The sequence below is a fragment of the Centroberyx affinis genome, unplaced genomic scaffold (genome assembly GCF_046629955.1).
Source record: "Centroberyx affinis isolate AG114_WGS23_722 - 3 ecotype Tasmania unplaced genomic scaffold, CSIRO-AGI_Caff_v1 ptg000900l_1, whole genome shotgun sequence".
Classification (NCBI taxonomy): domain Eukaryota; kingdom Metazoa; phylum Chordata; class Actinopteri; order Beryciformes; family Berycidae; genus Centroberyx; species Centroberyx affinis.
This window is the reverse complement of record NW_027279486.1, coordinates 160,694-176,255: the sequence shown is the minus strand read 5'-3', so window position 1 is coordinate 176,255 and position 15,562 is coordinate 160,694. Positions and strand designations below refer to the sequence as shown.

The 15,562-nt window shown below is 41.8% G+C and overlaps 1 protein-coding gene across 1 annotated transcript in view; it reads left to right on the top strand.

Annotated features, from left to right (window-relative positions):
* Window positions 1-5,977: 5,977 nt before the first annotated feature.
* Window positions 5,978-15,562, top strand: part of camkk1a (calcium/calmodulin-dependent protein kinase kinase 1, alpha a) — a 57,107-nt gene continuing 47,522 nt past the window's right edge. Inside the window, exon 1 of the mRNA XM_071521608.1 lies at window positions 5,978-6,216. The gene's annotated coding sequence lies outside the window, so the exon portion shown is untranslated. The remainder of the gene's footprint in view (window positions 6,217-15,562) is intronic.

The window sequence follows — 15,562 nt, the reverse complement described above, 5'->3', positions numbered from 1 at the left end:
ATGTGTGTGCTACTCTAATGGTTCATGACACTGATTGTAGAATTTAACCATAATTCAGATTAACCCAGCAAGCCAGACTTCTGTTTACAGAAAGGTCATTTCGCAGAATCATACTCTCGCTGACCTTTACTGGTATGACTGCTTGGTTGGCAGACAGAGTCACACAGACCAACAACATCCACAAACTGACTGAATTTAAAAAGGTCCAATCAGAACACATGTCTACATCAAAGTAGTTAACCAAGCTCTTGTATCTGATTAGGACCAGAATAAGTACACTTTACATTTTAGGCATTTAGCTGATGCTCTTTTCCAGAGTGACTTACAATGAATGCAACAGCAGAACAAGCTTAGAGGTATTGGTACAGATGGGTTATGCAGCAAAACACTGTGGATGCACAGAACCATTTTCACCACCAGGGGGCGATGCTACACCACATTGGCTGTACCTGTAACGCTGTAAGATGGCTAGTTATGGCAGATCATCAAATGTGTTTACTTGCCTTCCTCCTCAAGTAGAAGGGTCAACTGAGGTGAGCTGGTTCACTGGTCCAGGATCAGATTAGACACCGTACAGCTAAAATGAGCAGAGGTGGATTCAGAGGGACACATGCCAAATATGATCTGTTATGAAGAACCAGTCCAAAGAGCCTCTGCCATTGCTGTCTTCTGGAGTGGAGGAAACTCGGCTTTTCAATCACACTTCAACTAGACAGAAACAGAAAAAAGGTTTTGGTTTTGTCTGTGAGTTCTCCATGAAACAGAAGGCTTCCATCACTGACAGACTTGCATGCACCCTGTGGATTTTTAAATGTGATGTGTCACACACTCATGTGCACTTAGACCTGCCTAGCAATTTGCGCACAACCAGAAGTGCTATGTCATGCTTCATCAGATCTCACATACAGATATGACACACAGCCTCTCCAGGGGAAGTTCCCAGAGCGCAGGTGGAATCCCAGGGCTCCGGAGGGACGGGAAGTGGATCTCATTAGTATCAGTGTGAGGGGGGGCGTGTATTTCCACCCATAGCCCCAGAGAGCTGCGGGATAGGGAGAGTCAGCAGGGCCACTGTCCCACTGAAACACATAAACACACAGGCCCAGGGTAGCAGCTTAGAAACCTTGGCTCATTAATGAATTAACCTAAAGGTCGCTCAACTTCTCGGATATCTAGGTGTAGGTGTTTGAATAGAGCCGGTTCCATTTCCTACAGAATCAAAGTGGATCCTCTGCCTGTGTTTGTGATGCTGTCATCACATATCAGCATGAAAACAGCCTGTGGCAGTGAGTATTTTTCTCAGTGATAAAAGACAAATATGGAGTGATAACACACAGTGATGAAACACAATGATAAAATACAGAAAGAAAGGCAAAAACATACAAATTTGTGCAGGATGAGATAACAAACCCCAGGAGGCTTATTGAAACACTTCACTTTAGAAGACAAACAAAAACAAAGCAAGATGACAAGAGGAGATAGAACTGACTTGGATAACAGAAACTCACTAACAACAAAACAACGAAGACAATGTGTTCGTCTAAGTTTGAGGTCCCAAGATCCATTAATGTAATCTCTAAAACTCAGACAGACGCAGAGGGAAGCCTTTGTGATTTCTTCAGGAATAGTCTGCAGAAAGAAGTGAACCTTACAGAGACTGAGCTTAAAGCAAAACATGATGGCAATAGAGGCTGAATTTATTGGAAATGTTCTTAGCACTTTAACTTAGTCTTCATTGTAGGATTGTATCGCTGTACTGCATTTTCTCTGTTGATACATTCTATACATTCTCCATTGTCTATTGCTTATCTTGAATTGGTTTTTGGATTATTGTGTACATTAGTTTGTAACTGAATGTGGTCCTGCTGTCTTAGATATATTTATATAAAAATAGAAAATAATAAAGGAAAAAACTTTGTACGTCTCCTCAGAGAATCCCTTACAACTCAACTTTCCAGACTTAAATTTGGAATCAACCAGCGGCATCTGCTCTCTGGTAAGGATCTGGCCACAGCACCATGCTTGACTTGAGGCAGGCTGACTTGCAGTCTAGCAATGAACCAGGCACATACAAGGCAGTGTTGTGGCTGATTTCCATGATGACTCATATGAGAACAAACAGAGGCTGCCCGCTGTGCAGGGGCTCTGTGAGGACAAGGGTGCCAGCACTCAAGGACACACATCTACAAAACTGCCTTGAGACACAGAAGAGACCGGAAAATCCACTAAACTGTGTGTTTTGTCTGTTTATGTGTGTGTGTGTGTGTGTGTTTTTGAGTAAGTGAGGGAGCATGCATGTTTGTGTGTGCAGGGAGGGTGAATGCGCTATGAGGGAGGACATTTTTGCCCCTTATCCCATGGTGTCAGTCGTTGTGTGTTGTGCTGTGAGGCTGTTACCAAGAAACTAAGTGAACTCACTGTGAACTTCCCTTATGGCTGCAGCTGCAAAGGGGGAAGTTGTACCCTCAAAACTTACAGCACCCTTTAAACCCACATTACTGTTCACTCTCAATGCTATTTAACCCTCCTGTTGTGTTCCGGTCGAATAATACTTCATTTAATCTGATTGTCATAAGGTTCCATGAATTTGTCCACACAGGGCATCTGAACAAAATAAATTTTGATAATTTTCATTAAATTTTGGGTGTTTTAATTCACTTTTGTACATCTGTGGTGTTCCTGGTCAAAAATTACCAGTCATTAGAAATGAATGGGAGACTACAATTAGTGTATAAAACTGAGTTCAGGCACATGCCCATTCATCAGATGGACACACTTCCTCTCCCAGACCCACACATGCATGTGTGTTTGAGCACACACACACACACACACACACACACACACCTCACCTCACTCCCCTTCTTGGCTTCCATGGCAACCCCCACGGGAACCTTTCCCCAATAGAATCTTCCCCCCACGGGGCCCACACCTGTTGGCATTCTCACAAACAATCGCAACATTGTTTCAATAATATAGAACTTTTCTCACAGCTCTGGTATATAAAGCTTTTTTGAGGCCTTGCTCACAATTCATTCTGTGGCAGCACAATGACCAAACAATATACTGTATGTGAGGCTCTTGATCTTATCTTTGATCATGACACTGGTGAGGAGGCCAGGAAACTGACAGTGAAGGTGCAGTAAAGTTTTCATGTGTAGTTTTGGGCCTATGTCCTTTCTTTACTAATAAAATCATACCGGTCAGTTTTGACCGGGAACACAACAGATGTTATTTTGTGCTGCTATATAAAAATTCGAAATGGTTTCAAAACAAATGTCCTGGTTAAAATTTGACACAAAGTAGTCTGTGATAAATAGCACAATATTTTTCATCTGAGTATTTGTTATAGTCAAAATAATCCATATATTATGTTTTTCTTGCTCAAAAATGAGTTGTATGAGCTCAGGTCAATGAGGCCTACAGGCCATAAATAGCAAATAGAAGTTCAAAACTTGTAATGTTCACAAGAATGTACGTTGATAAAAAGATCTAACACAATATTAGGTGATAATATATGTATTATTATGGATTTATAATCAGCTATAATGGGGCGGTTATTTTGGACCGGGAACTAAGAATTAATTAACATGAAATTAACACAACAGGAAGGTTAAGATAAAGAATATCCTGGGAGAAACAGAGATGCACCTTCTGCAGAAAGTTAGCGTTTGCTTGCAGTCCAGTGTCCAGTCACTGCATTGTACTGCTGATAAAAGTTCTAGTAGCCTCTACAATGTTTAATGTAAAGGTTAATGACAGGCTAGTTGTTTGAGAACAGGTTGCAATACATTCATGGATCTAGGTTCTCATATTGACAGAGGGGGATTTGATAGTGCCTCCTTCTCATTATGTGATGCATTCAGTTCATTTCAATAAGAGAGTGAATCATGTTGACACACAGCCGCTACTCGATCAGATAGAGCATGTGTCAGCATGTGCCACTTTGTTGATGTGCGTTCCACTGACACTTGATCCATTCTCATTACTCTCTACTTTGAATAGGACATGCATATTGTAGCCATAACATGTCACCATCATCAATTATGTGGTGTACTGTAGGTCAGTTTATAGGAGGTATGTTATCATTTGTTTCCTCTCAATGACTGCAGTCACTGCAGTAGCAATGCTCATAAAAGGTCTGGTATGTAGGGTTTAAATGGACTCGGTTAATGACAGCCTCATTGTTTGAGAACAGGCTGAAATATAGACATGGGTGCATGATAGATTGCTCAAAATCATATTTGTATGAGGAAAAGCAAGTCTAATCCTTCTTTTCATGCCCGGATGAGTTTTACAGCAAATTTGCTGCCAGTCGGTTAGGCCTAATTACAGCATGTGTGTAGGCTATACTATCTATTTATCAAAGACATTTGTAATGATTAAGCTAAATGACATTTTGAAGGAACAACGAATTGAGGGGCCTTTGAGGGGGGATACCACTTACTGTACTCTTATGGCAGTCCGTGTAAACAGCGACTAATGACTGGAGCTTTGAGACTCCAGTCTGTGTTGTCATACCAGGCCTGGAGCTGTTCGACTGACAATGAATAAAACTGTGGACTCATACAATGTTTGTCTGAACTTTTACTTTCAAATGACACTTCCAAACCATCACAACTTTTCCATCTCACAGAGTGGGGACTCTTCTCTCTTGTCCTTGGCTACAGGACACTGCAGTGAATGCTCATTTATCAAACTGTCCGATGGTTTGGAAATGACATATATCAAATTCAGCATTATTCCTGAATGCAATTTGACTTATCGATCAGCAATAAAAATCACATCACGTGAAGAATGTGCATTGTGAACTATTGTGAACTACTGTGAACCCTATACTCTCCCAAGTAAGAATCCTTTAGCCACATGTTAGAACATGACATTTTATGACTGGTAGCTGTAGCTGGGGGGCAGGTGGAGGAAATATCTTATAATGTATGCCTATGGGGAGGGAACGTAACTCCTCTCCACAAGGAAGTGGATATAAAATCATACTTCAATGTATATTGCATGAAATGTGATGGCAATTTCATTTCTGTCTAAAAGCAATCTCCGCTCCACTGGAGCAGCCCAGTAGCCATCTGTAGGAGACAATTATTTTACTGGCCAGCTCTGAAGTGTGAATGTGTGTAACTATGAATGTGAGGCAGGGTGCTGCTGAAAAAGAGTCCTCAGCAAACCTTCCCTGGGTTAATAAAGCTTAAGTGTATCTACTTTTATTGATTTTGATGATATGATGAAATTGGGTTATTACACCATGTTAATGCAGTGAAATGTGTGGTAAATTAGAGTTTGTCACCCTCTGTATTTGAAAATAAATGACAGTTCTGGTAATGTTCATGCACTTAGTAATTTATGAGAAATGATTTAGTATTTGTAAATGGGGAAATGAATGAAAATGTCCTCATGAAGGAAATGTGACCAGTAGGGGCGCTATAGCTGTTACTCTTCCTCCATAAATACACAGTCTATTAAATCCCATATCTTTTATAGAGGTGCATGCAGTGGAGCAAAATCCACACGTGGCATCTGCGAAGTGTGAACGGCATTGAAACCCAATTTAATGTAGGCCTACGTAAATGCTGCAAGATAACAATCTCTTATAATGGGTAAATCAATTATCGCGATATCTGCTGCAGTATGTACAGTAGTTTAGTAAATAATGGAATGATTGGCTATGCTACAGAAACCTGACGGATGTTAGGACCCGTGGATTCAATTCTTGCTGAATAATAAAAGTTGGCTATTCGTGTGCTGTCGACGTGCGACAAACGAGTGAGGATATTTGAAAGTGTCTGTGTAGCCTGCCCGTCTGCTGTGTGCGGGGCTGGTGCTGCACTGTAGCAACAATAGCCTACTGTAGACTGTACACATTCAGCCACTGGGTGTCTTCACTCACTGGCTTCACTGGAGACCAGAAAGGGGAGTGTGTAGGCTAGTCCGGTCTGCTGCCTATAGTCCGTGTTTTCCGGAAGAGAGGGTGTGAAACATGGGACACATTTCAGGTCAGCAGCTGAAATGACCATAGCTCCTATAGAGAAGACTGTGAATGATGCGGTTCTGCTAAGAGTCCGTTCATAGTAATTGATTCTCGGCTTTGGATATAGTGAGTCAAACAGGCGCTGCGCGAATTTTCTGGGTATTTCCAAACGGGACATCCCTCTGGATCCCTTTGACTGGAACGCAGGGGGGCTCAAACACAGCCGACCACTCATTCTGGTAAGTGAAACTTTTAAAACCCACGCAGTGTCAAGCCCCATTGTCTGTGTTTAGTCGGGGCTCGCGAGGCCAATCGGTGCTGTGTTTACATGGGGAAATAGAGCTGAACATTGTCTTGTGCAATGCAGATGGGTGTCATTGCACGTGTTTCTTCACCGTGGTTTTTTGTTGTTCTTCATTTTCATGGCTGTCACATTGGCTTTTAACCACGACACACACACACACACACACACACACACACACACACACACACACACACACACTCACTACACAATGACAGGCAGATCCGCACTGAAATGCAGCATGCGTGCACAGCAACAATGTGTGTCACTGATCTGATTCATACACCTGTCATACAGTGCTCTTGCTCTGTCATACTCCACGCAGCATTTGTTGGGGATTCGGCTGGTGCATGGTTCCCAAACTGGGGTCCATCCAGGGAAGCACCAGGGGCACCTTGAGGACATTCTAGGGGTTCCCCAGTAAAATGAGGAACAATTTCACTGAGAGATGACAGAATGGGGCAGGATGCCTGTTTTGATCCAAAGTTTCACTCTCCTGACCTTCAGTATAGACAAAGTCATAAGAAAGGACAACATGGGGGTCTAATGTGTGTCTATCTTGGGGTCCTTGACATGAAAAATATTGGGACCCCTGGTCTAAGGTCAAGGTCAGACCCATTGTGTATAGTGATACTGGAACTGTACAGTAGTGACTGAGTTTGAGACTTTTGGGAGACTTTTTCAACCTCATTCATCTGAACGTGATTCAGATGTTCACTGTGTAGTTGGATGCCACAAAAGAAAAAAATAGAAGCAAAAGAGTAGTTGTGTCTGTGACTCAGTGTCTGATTACAACAATGACTGACTGTACGTCTGCCTCAAGTGGCGCTGCTCACTTTACATGACATTGTTCACAAATTGTTTAAGTCTTCATTCATATGGCACCGGGGGAATCGTTCCTCTGTGTTCCTCACTTAAAAGGCGACTTCAAAATGAACGAATCGTTCTCTGCTACACCTTGAAAGACAGACTGATGGTTGTGTCTCAGGAGGAAATTGAAATTCAGCTTTTCAAAGCACAGGCACTACATGAATGGCATGCAACACATAATGTTTCCTTATTAATGTTTCTCTTGTTCTTAACCACCCCCAATGAATTTGCAGAGTCTACACCATGTCTGCTCAGCAAACAGAAAACCAGTCAGTTCCGGTCGGATGACATAGACTATGATGACTTGTACATCTGTCTGCAGTGACAGGCCAATATTTGAAATGAGCCTTACTGAGTATAATGAATTTTGCATTTGTGTTTCTGATTAAAGATGCACCTGAAGCAACATACAGATTAGTCCTTCTAGGTTTGCAAACCAAGTTAAACCTCCCAGTGAAATCTACAAATTAGCCCTCCATAATATTAGAATCCAATAAATTCCAAACAAATCAGCATGGTGCATTCAACATAAACTATGGCACTAAATATTTAATCAAAGCAACTGGCAAACAGAACATGTTGCAAGGGATAGGTTGGACATGAAGATGTTATGCTATGCCATAACGCATATCAAATTCATACCAGTTGTGCAAGATTTAGCACTAAGCTCCCGCAGACTGTCAGAAATTGACTTTGGATCTGGCTCCTCATTCTGGCCCGGTCTGAGGCAAATCAAAAGCACAAGAGCTGTTGTGTCCTTAGCTCGTCATACAATTGGTCTGATTGTGGCTTTTGGATTCCTCTTGTAGGACTTGGCCAGTTTGGAAGAGGCTCACAGAAGATGGGTTGCTAATCTCCTAGACCCCCCATCCAAAAACTAAAGGGGGGTTGTTGCTGAAGCTGTGGATTCAGGGTGAGCCTCTAAAGGCTAATAAGCCCCCGCAATGCTCCCATCCCACTAGGCTGTATACAAATTTAAATAGAGGTTGTGTGCTGAGGCTAGCCACCTGCCACATTAAAATTACAATGAATGATGAATACTGAATTTTGATAAATAATGTACATCAAATTAGATATTAACCTTTATTTTCACCACCCCTTAAACTTAAAATCCACCCTCGGCTTATATATCATCAATTTGTGATGATAAACTCCAGGAGTTATTTTGTGTTGAAGTGTTGTAATTTGCTTTTCCCAGAATGACTTTCCAAAACCCCCAGAGAACGCTGTGAACTTGTTGCATTCAGCTGTGGGTTATACAGTATGTGTAGGTGGAGCGAGTGATAGTGATAGCATAGTAAGAGCAAGAGAGCAAGGGTTTTCCCACTCCAGAAAAAGCGAGACATGTCTTGCGGCTGCATTGCATTCTGGTCTTTTGAAGCTACTGTCAGTGGAGAAATTGGTATCTCTTCCTCTTCTATAATGGAATTCTCCCTGTATGATCATTGAATGTTGGTGTAAAATGGTGAGTCTGGAAAGAAGGCCTTCCTATTTGATTCTGAGGGACTGACACCAAAACCTGATGTTTACTGTTGATGTTTTAGATAGATTAAAACATTTCTGCTATCAAATTCCATTGTAGCTGTGTGTATATATCTCAGGGTGATGTCAGTGTCGTCTGCGTTTGGCCAATTATCCACAGGAATTACAAAAAAAAAAAAAACGGCACCAGTGTTTTAGTGATTTAGGGTGGATTTTTCCTCTAATGGGGGAATCCTCAAACATACAGTATATTTGTGCAGTCTAAAATGACCCAGTATGAACTGGATATGATTTTGATGGGACTTTAAAATATAATTAAGATTCTGTTTGGCCAGTTTGCTCTAGGACTTCCCTCTAGACATTTTGACTTGAGTTTGCATGTTCTATATTAGAGGAAGCCGTGTGTTTATTTGGTGTAAATTAGCAACAGCAGCATCTCTTCTCTTTCTCTTGCCTACTTTTTATTGCTGAGTGTGCTGACGGCTGGAACCCCTTAACACTTCTTCACGCCAGCTTTGGTAATCATACCAGAGCTACGACCCAGCTACTGAAAAAGAGGACATGTCAACAGCTCCCAGCTCCTTCAGCCCCTCTGGGAAATCACCAGAATAAGGTTGGGGGGAGAGTAATGAGCATATTGTGTGTGTGTGTGTGTGCGCGTGTCTGTGTAAATCTGTGTATATGTGTCCTTGTGCGAGTGTATGTGCTAACATACGTGCATGTGTGTGCATATGTGATATTCACCCATATTATGTCAAATGCAGCTACGCTCTGAGGACCAGAGAATAAGCAGGAGCCTCTCTGCTGATCCACTGATCTGTGGCAACAACTAGGTCTGTCCCTGTAATCCTTAAAGGAGTAATTCACTCCGAAATGAAAATTCAGTCGTTAAAGGATAATTACGCTTATTTTCAACAGTCAAACCCAAAGAAAGCCTCTCTCACGTCCCGAAGGAACCCAGCAAGAAGCAATATCACAGAGCTAGTGGAATCACACATAGCGGAATGTACTGTGGTCATTGTTTGTTGTATCTTTCTGTGCGTGTGTATGTGTGTGTGTTCCTGTCCACCAAGACATCTGTCTTCATTAAAGAAAAATCAGTCCATGACCTTGACTTGTAGGGTCTCAGACATTGGTGGGAGTTGGAGTCCTCAGGTTACTTTGTTGCAATTATCTTACATCTATTAAATGCATGAGTTATAATTGGTAACGCTGGTACAATGTGCTCAGGGACTGCCTGTGATACAAAAGAGAAGTTCCATTTCAATGGTGCTTTGTTCGGGTGACAACAAACTTAATGAGTCGTTTTGAAACAGGATTTGCAATATCAATAGTCAGGCAGAATACTTTCCCTCAGAGATGTAAGACTACTCTCGTTGTGTGATTGAAGTGCGTATTCCCGTCAGCGGTGGTAGGACACTTGGCCCTGTGGAATCCATAGCGAAGAGCACTTTATTTGATGTCTGGCAGCCTTTCATGTTGCAGTTGTGAGAGAAGAGCTGCAGCTGTAGCCAGTGTTTCAGTGACACAGCTTGTACTGTATCTGCCACCTCCTCTGTGGAATCAGCCTTTGATTCCCGGAAACTCTTAAGGTGTGTTTATGGAGCACCACGGCTCTGCTGAGTCATCCCTAGTGTGCACTTGCACCATTTTGCAAGGTTGATCGACCCACCAAGTCCCCCCCCCCCCCCTACAAACAGCAGGCACTCTCTCCTTGGAAGTTGAAATGATGAACAGAAGGCAGGGTAAATATGTATAAGCTTCAGAAGGGGGATAAAGGACATGTCATTATTTTTGCACAGAGCTGTTTATCTTCCATTTGTTTGCATGTGCATGAGTGTTGTGTAGACAATGTGAGCTCACTCACTCGGCCTTGTGTACTGTTTCACATCCATGCTGATGCTTACCTTGTGCATATCATGTCAGATTCCTGTCACACGGGCATCCTGGTGGATCAGCGGGCTAAAGCAGATGCCATGTTTTCATGTTTTCATGTTTTCTAATCTGGCTGAAGTCCTTTGTTCCTTGGTCCATGTCATCCAATCCCCATGCTGCTGCTGACAAGAGCCTGATTCTGATTCTCCCGTTGAATCTGTGTTGCATACCAAGTCTCTGCCTGTGGCCATGAATTCTGTCTACATGGATGCAAGTCAGGGGCCGGATTCACAAAACCCTCTTAAGAAAAAAAATCTTCTCAAGTGCCATTTTTTTCTTAACTTTAGTCTTAAGAAAAAAAATAGGGAAAAATGCTATTCTCAAAAACAGTTCTTATATATTTTCTTAACTTTCTTCTTATGTTTCTTCCTAAGAAAAAACTTACGAATAAATGGTATTCTTGAAATGAAAGTTCTCAAATTTGTTCTTGATTTTTTTCTTAACTTTAAGACAGCCCTTCACCTGTCTTAAAATTCCTACAGTGAAAAGGTAAGCCTCTAATATAATATATTTAAAGACATTTTAGACAAGTAGGTTATAGTTCAAAGTCTTGATAGGTTCCCCTACACCTAACATTAAGATTAACATTTATTGTAAAGCTTTATTTGGTGTAGGGCCAAGTAGGTCCTTGTCTCATATTTATTGAAAATAAGCTAGCAAATTTTACAGTTACCAACAGCAACCAATGTTTAAAACTTTGCTCTAGTTGCCCTAAATAGGTTTTTCCCCAATTGTTTTGTAGATGGAAGCACTTTGGATTGCCTCCTAGCCTTGTCTCCTAGCCTCAATGGTAGTAAGCCTAAAGTTTATTAACCAGAATTAATTCAGGCCCTATTTTGAGAAGTTCTCAAGTAGGAAAATTAAAGACATTCGTAAGAAACTAGAAGGGCACTCGGAGAGCGCAGACCTCCGCCAAGGTTCGTGCTATTATTGCTTGTTTGTGAGTCGGATCCGGATCCGCTCCAAAATTTAATGGGTTCTTCCTTGGCCCATGCTACACCCTTTCACGAAGTTTCATGAAAATCGGGCCAGTAGTTTTTCCATAATCCTGCTAACAGACAAACGGCACCGAAAACATAACCTCCTTGGCAGAGGTAATGAGGCTGTTACTAAGAAAATATTGAGGAATTGCACTTAAGAGCCTCCTTAAGAACTTCCTAAAATTTCCTCTTATGTAATTTCTTATCTATCTTAAGAACACATTGGTGAATCTTCAATTAAGCACCACATGCAGCAGTGATGCTTAATTTGGTTCTGATGCACGCGCCACACTTTCCAACTTTGAAATTATCCACAGCGATAAAAGCAGCCTCCAGCAAGATGTGCACTTGGGATGGACATCTATGCAAATGAATACAAAAAAAATATAGATGATCCAAATTATTGTGAATTCTAACTGTTGTACATTTCAAATCATGCTGTAAGAGGTACTGTATGGTTTTTATGAGGAAAAATAACCTCTAATTACACTCTCAGCTATCCTACACTTTGAATTGACATTCTGTCACTGCAACAAATATACAGTATATTAGAATAGCTTGAAGAACAGTAAAGTGGTTTAATGATAAAGAGCATGCTTGCTGTCATGCAAACCTTATTGATGAATGCTGGATTTCCATTCTCATTTTTAAAATATATTCTGCATATTGCTGTGAATACTATATATCATAGCCCATGTATGACCACTGGAAAATGGGCATCTTGTTGTGATTGGGTCATACCTCTCATGCATGCATTCTTGCATCATATTCTAAATTCCAAGTTTACTAAAGGAAGGACTGATTGTGTGTGACAAGTAGGATACAGGGATTGGGGGTTGGAGGGTGGTTGCTTTGCAGTCAGTGGACACATGAATACATTGAGAGTTCCTCATTAGTTCGCACTATGCCAGCCTCATACCCACCTCCACTTATCAGCCTTGATTATTCAAAGCACGGCCAGTAAGGACTCTGGGGGTTCTCAGATCTTTTAGTTAACCTCGACGAAGTGCTAGCCTGCACACCACTCCGCTTGCACTTCCCCTCCATTCTCATTAGCCTGTTTATGAGAGACTGACTACTGCGGCATGAATGAGATGCCCATAGGGAACCTACATCAGTTAATATCCTTTATCAGGACATATGTGTTGTAAAAGCATGGCTGACCTCTACGCAGGCAAAGTTATACAATGCAACGGAACAAAGACACAATCAAGAAATAAAGTAGCCATAAATGTGTGCCTGTAGTAGAGCGCTTTGTTCTCTCATCCATTTCTTCCTTTGTCGAGTTCAATATAACCACAGCTTTCACTTCCCAGAAATCTTATGTGCATTATTCAGATATAGTTGTAATGATCAAAGTATTTAGAACACATAACACTCATTTGTTTAGGGAACTGTTTGCTCTGCATTTGTTCAAATAAGAGCTCAAGTGATCCTGAGTCCCTGTTTGACTCAGCTCCTTTTATTGGGCTGATAGTGTTATCGAGCGATAAGAGCGTCAACTGGCTGCGAATGCATTCCGGAAAAGTTACACACTGCTTCCAGAAGGCCTTGGGTAGTTGCTGCATCATTTGTGGGGGGATAATATGTTTACTGTTTACTTGGTTTTTTTTTTATTCCTAAATGTTCTGGTAGCTGAAGATGTGGCTCTAGTGTGTGTCCCTAGTGCTGCACTGTTATTTCCATGGCAGCTGAGCTGACTGAACTAGATGATGGCTGGGTTGAGTTTGTGGCCGTCCACTCAGTCTACTTGTCACTGTCTAGAGGGGCCTGTCTGTGTGCCGTCCAAAACTCTCCCACAAACCCTTAAGCCAGCATTTCCTCTGTGGCCAACTGTCACGCCGGGTTCCTCTGGGTATTCATCCCCGGCACAGAGAAAATGATCTCAGGAGGCGCTGGCACATATTTTTGACATTTATTTGATAGAAAAGTCGGAGAGGGGTGGTGACAAGAGAGCAGTAAGGAGTAGTGAGGGATGTGGCTGCCTCACTGCCCGCACTACACAAAAATTGTTTGATTATAGGATTGCCGTGTGGCGCATGATACACGACCATGGGAGGCTCTTTCACACCTTTACGCTTTCACTTTCAATTTAAAACTATCCAGCTGTCTTTCTGATCTTAAGCGAATGCCCACACACTCACCGAGGCTTTTGTAATGTACCACAGAGTCCACAGATGTGCCAGCAAGCTGTTAATATACAGTACTGTGGTGCGCACTAACAGATGGTGTTGTTTTGTTTACAGCAGATTCGAGAGCAGACTTGTTCAGTTAATGCGCAGTGTTGGACGGTTATGGCGAGAGGGGCTGGTGAGTGTTGCACACCATGGTGAGCAACAGTTCTACCCTTCCCATGTAGTTAAAGGTGTCTGCATTGTAAATGATGTGTGCAGACCTGGTGGAGGCCCCGGCACATTGTCTATTAGTGCTTAACAATGACTCCACAATGTTGCTGATGGAGGAATCAGCTCTCATTAGTGGCTGGCAAGATGAGTTTGTCATTTCAGTTTAGCATTTCAGTTCTTCCAGCTGAACTCTGGGAAGAGAAGGAGCTTGGAGAGATAACCCCCTGCTGCACTATGGCCATGTTAGATCTGAGTTGCTGACATCACCCCCCTCCTTGGCTTCTCTACATGACATCCTTTACTAATTCTGCTTGAGTCTCCTTGCAAAAAGCCAGTAGAAAAAGCTCCATGCGTGGATGCTGGAAGCACATGAAAGAGCAGCATTGGTAGTCTTTTTGATGAAATGCTGGAGGAGTACGAAGCAGAATCTGATCCTGGGCCAGCCACCACCGCTGCACTTGGTCATGCAGGCAGCCTATTTCAGTCAGCAAACGGTTCCTCAAATCCAATACCATAATCCAGTACCGGAGAATCAACCAACCTTGCTCCCCTCTCCTGGCTGCTACTGCATCTGAATTTCTCTTTGTACCCTGCGCCGGGCTGCAGAATAAGAGACTCTTCAGCATAGCCGCTAACATTATTGATGAATGGAGAAAGAGGCTGACAGCTGAGAGGGCTGAAATGCTTGTATTTCTCCAGAAGAATCTGCCCCTCATGCTCCAGGAAGAAAAACTAAACTGGCACATCGGATGAGGGCTCTGAAAAAGCCGCCTCCATGTGTCAGCAGATCCTGTCAGAGAAAGGTGAAAGTCAGCTAGCTCTAACCTAAATGGAGAAATGGAGTGATGTGTTCCACATTACAATCGCCTTTTACACCAGAATGTTTAGTAGTAATGCTTTATGTTGCCACTGTCTTCTCATACTGTAATAGATATTTATTTTGTTATTTGTCTTGTTTTTTTTGTTTTTTTTTTACTTAGGTGCAAGAGTTATACTTGAATTATAATTTATCTTTTCATTTCAAATGTTTTGATTTGTACCAAGTGGCAAAGACAAGCAGCAACTACAAATTCTCCTGTTCATACACTGACTCAACCAGGTGCATCATTTTTTATTCCTTTATTACTATTCTGTATTATTCTTTTTTTCTCTAACCATTTGCTTTTAGTACGCTGCACTGGTCAGCTTTTTTTTTTTTTTTTTGCAAATATCAAAAATAGAACTTGTTGTATAATGACAGAAAAGTCAATACAAACATACTTGACTACTATATTTGATAAAAACCTTTTTTTGAGTTTTCCAATTTGATCATGCTTACACCAGTTCTCTGGAAAATCTGCCAAGGTCATTGTGCTTATGTGTATCCACATTCCACACCAAATACTTCTTGTAAACTTTTGTCCCATTTTTGACAACATAATAAGACACCAGTGTCACATCAACAAATTATATATCTAGCTGCCAATATGTTCAATTTGGCTGCAGAAATTGAAGTGAGCGGTTTTAATCCAATAAGCCGTTATGGGTAAAATATGATCCCAGCTTTCTTCAGTCTGGAACAACATTTTTTAAGGGAAAGAGATTAGGATGAGTCATGGAAGGGCTGCTGGGCTAAACACTCGCTCCATCTGTGATACCAGGAGCCTGCTAATGGCTATGCCTCCTTCGTCCT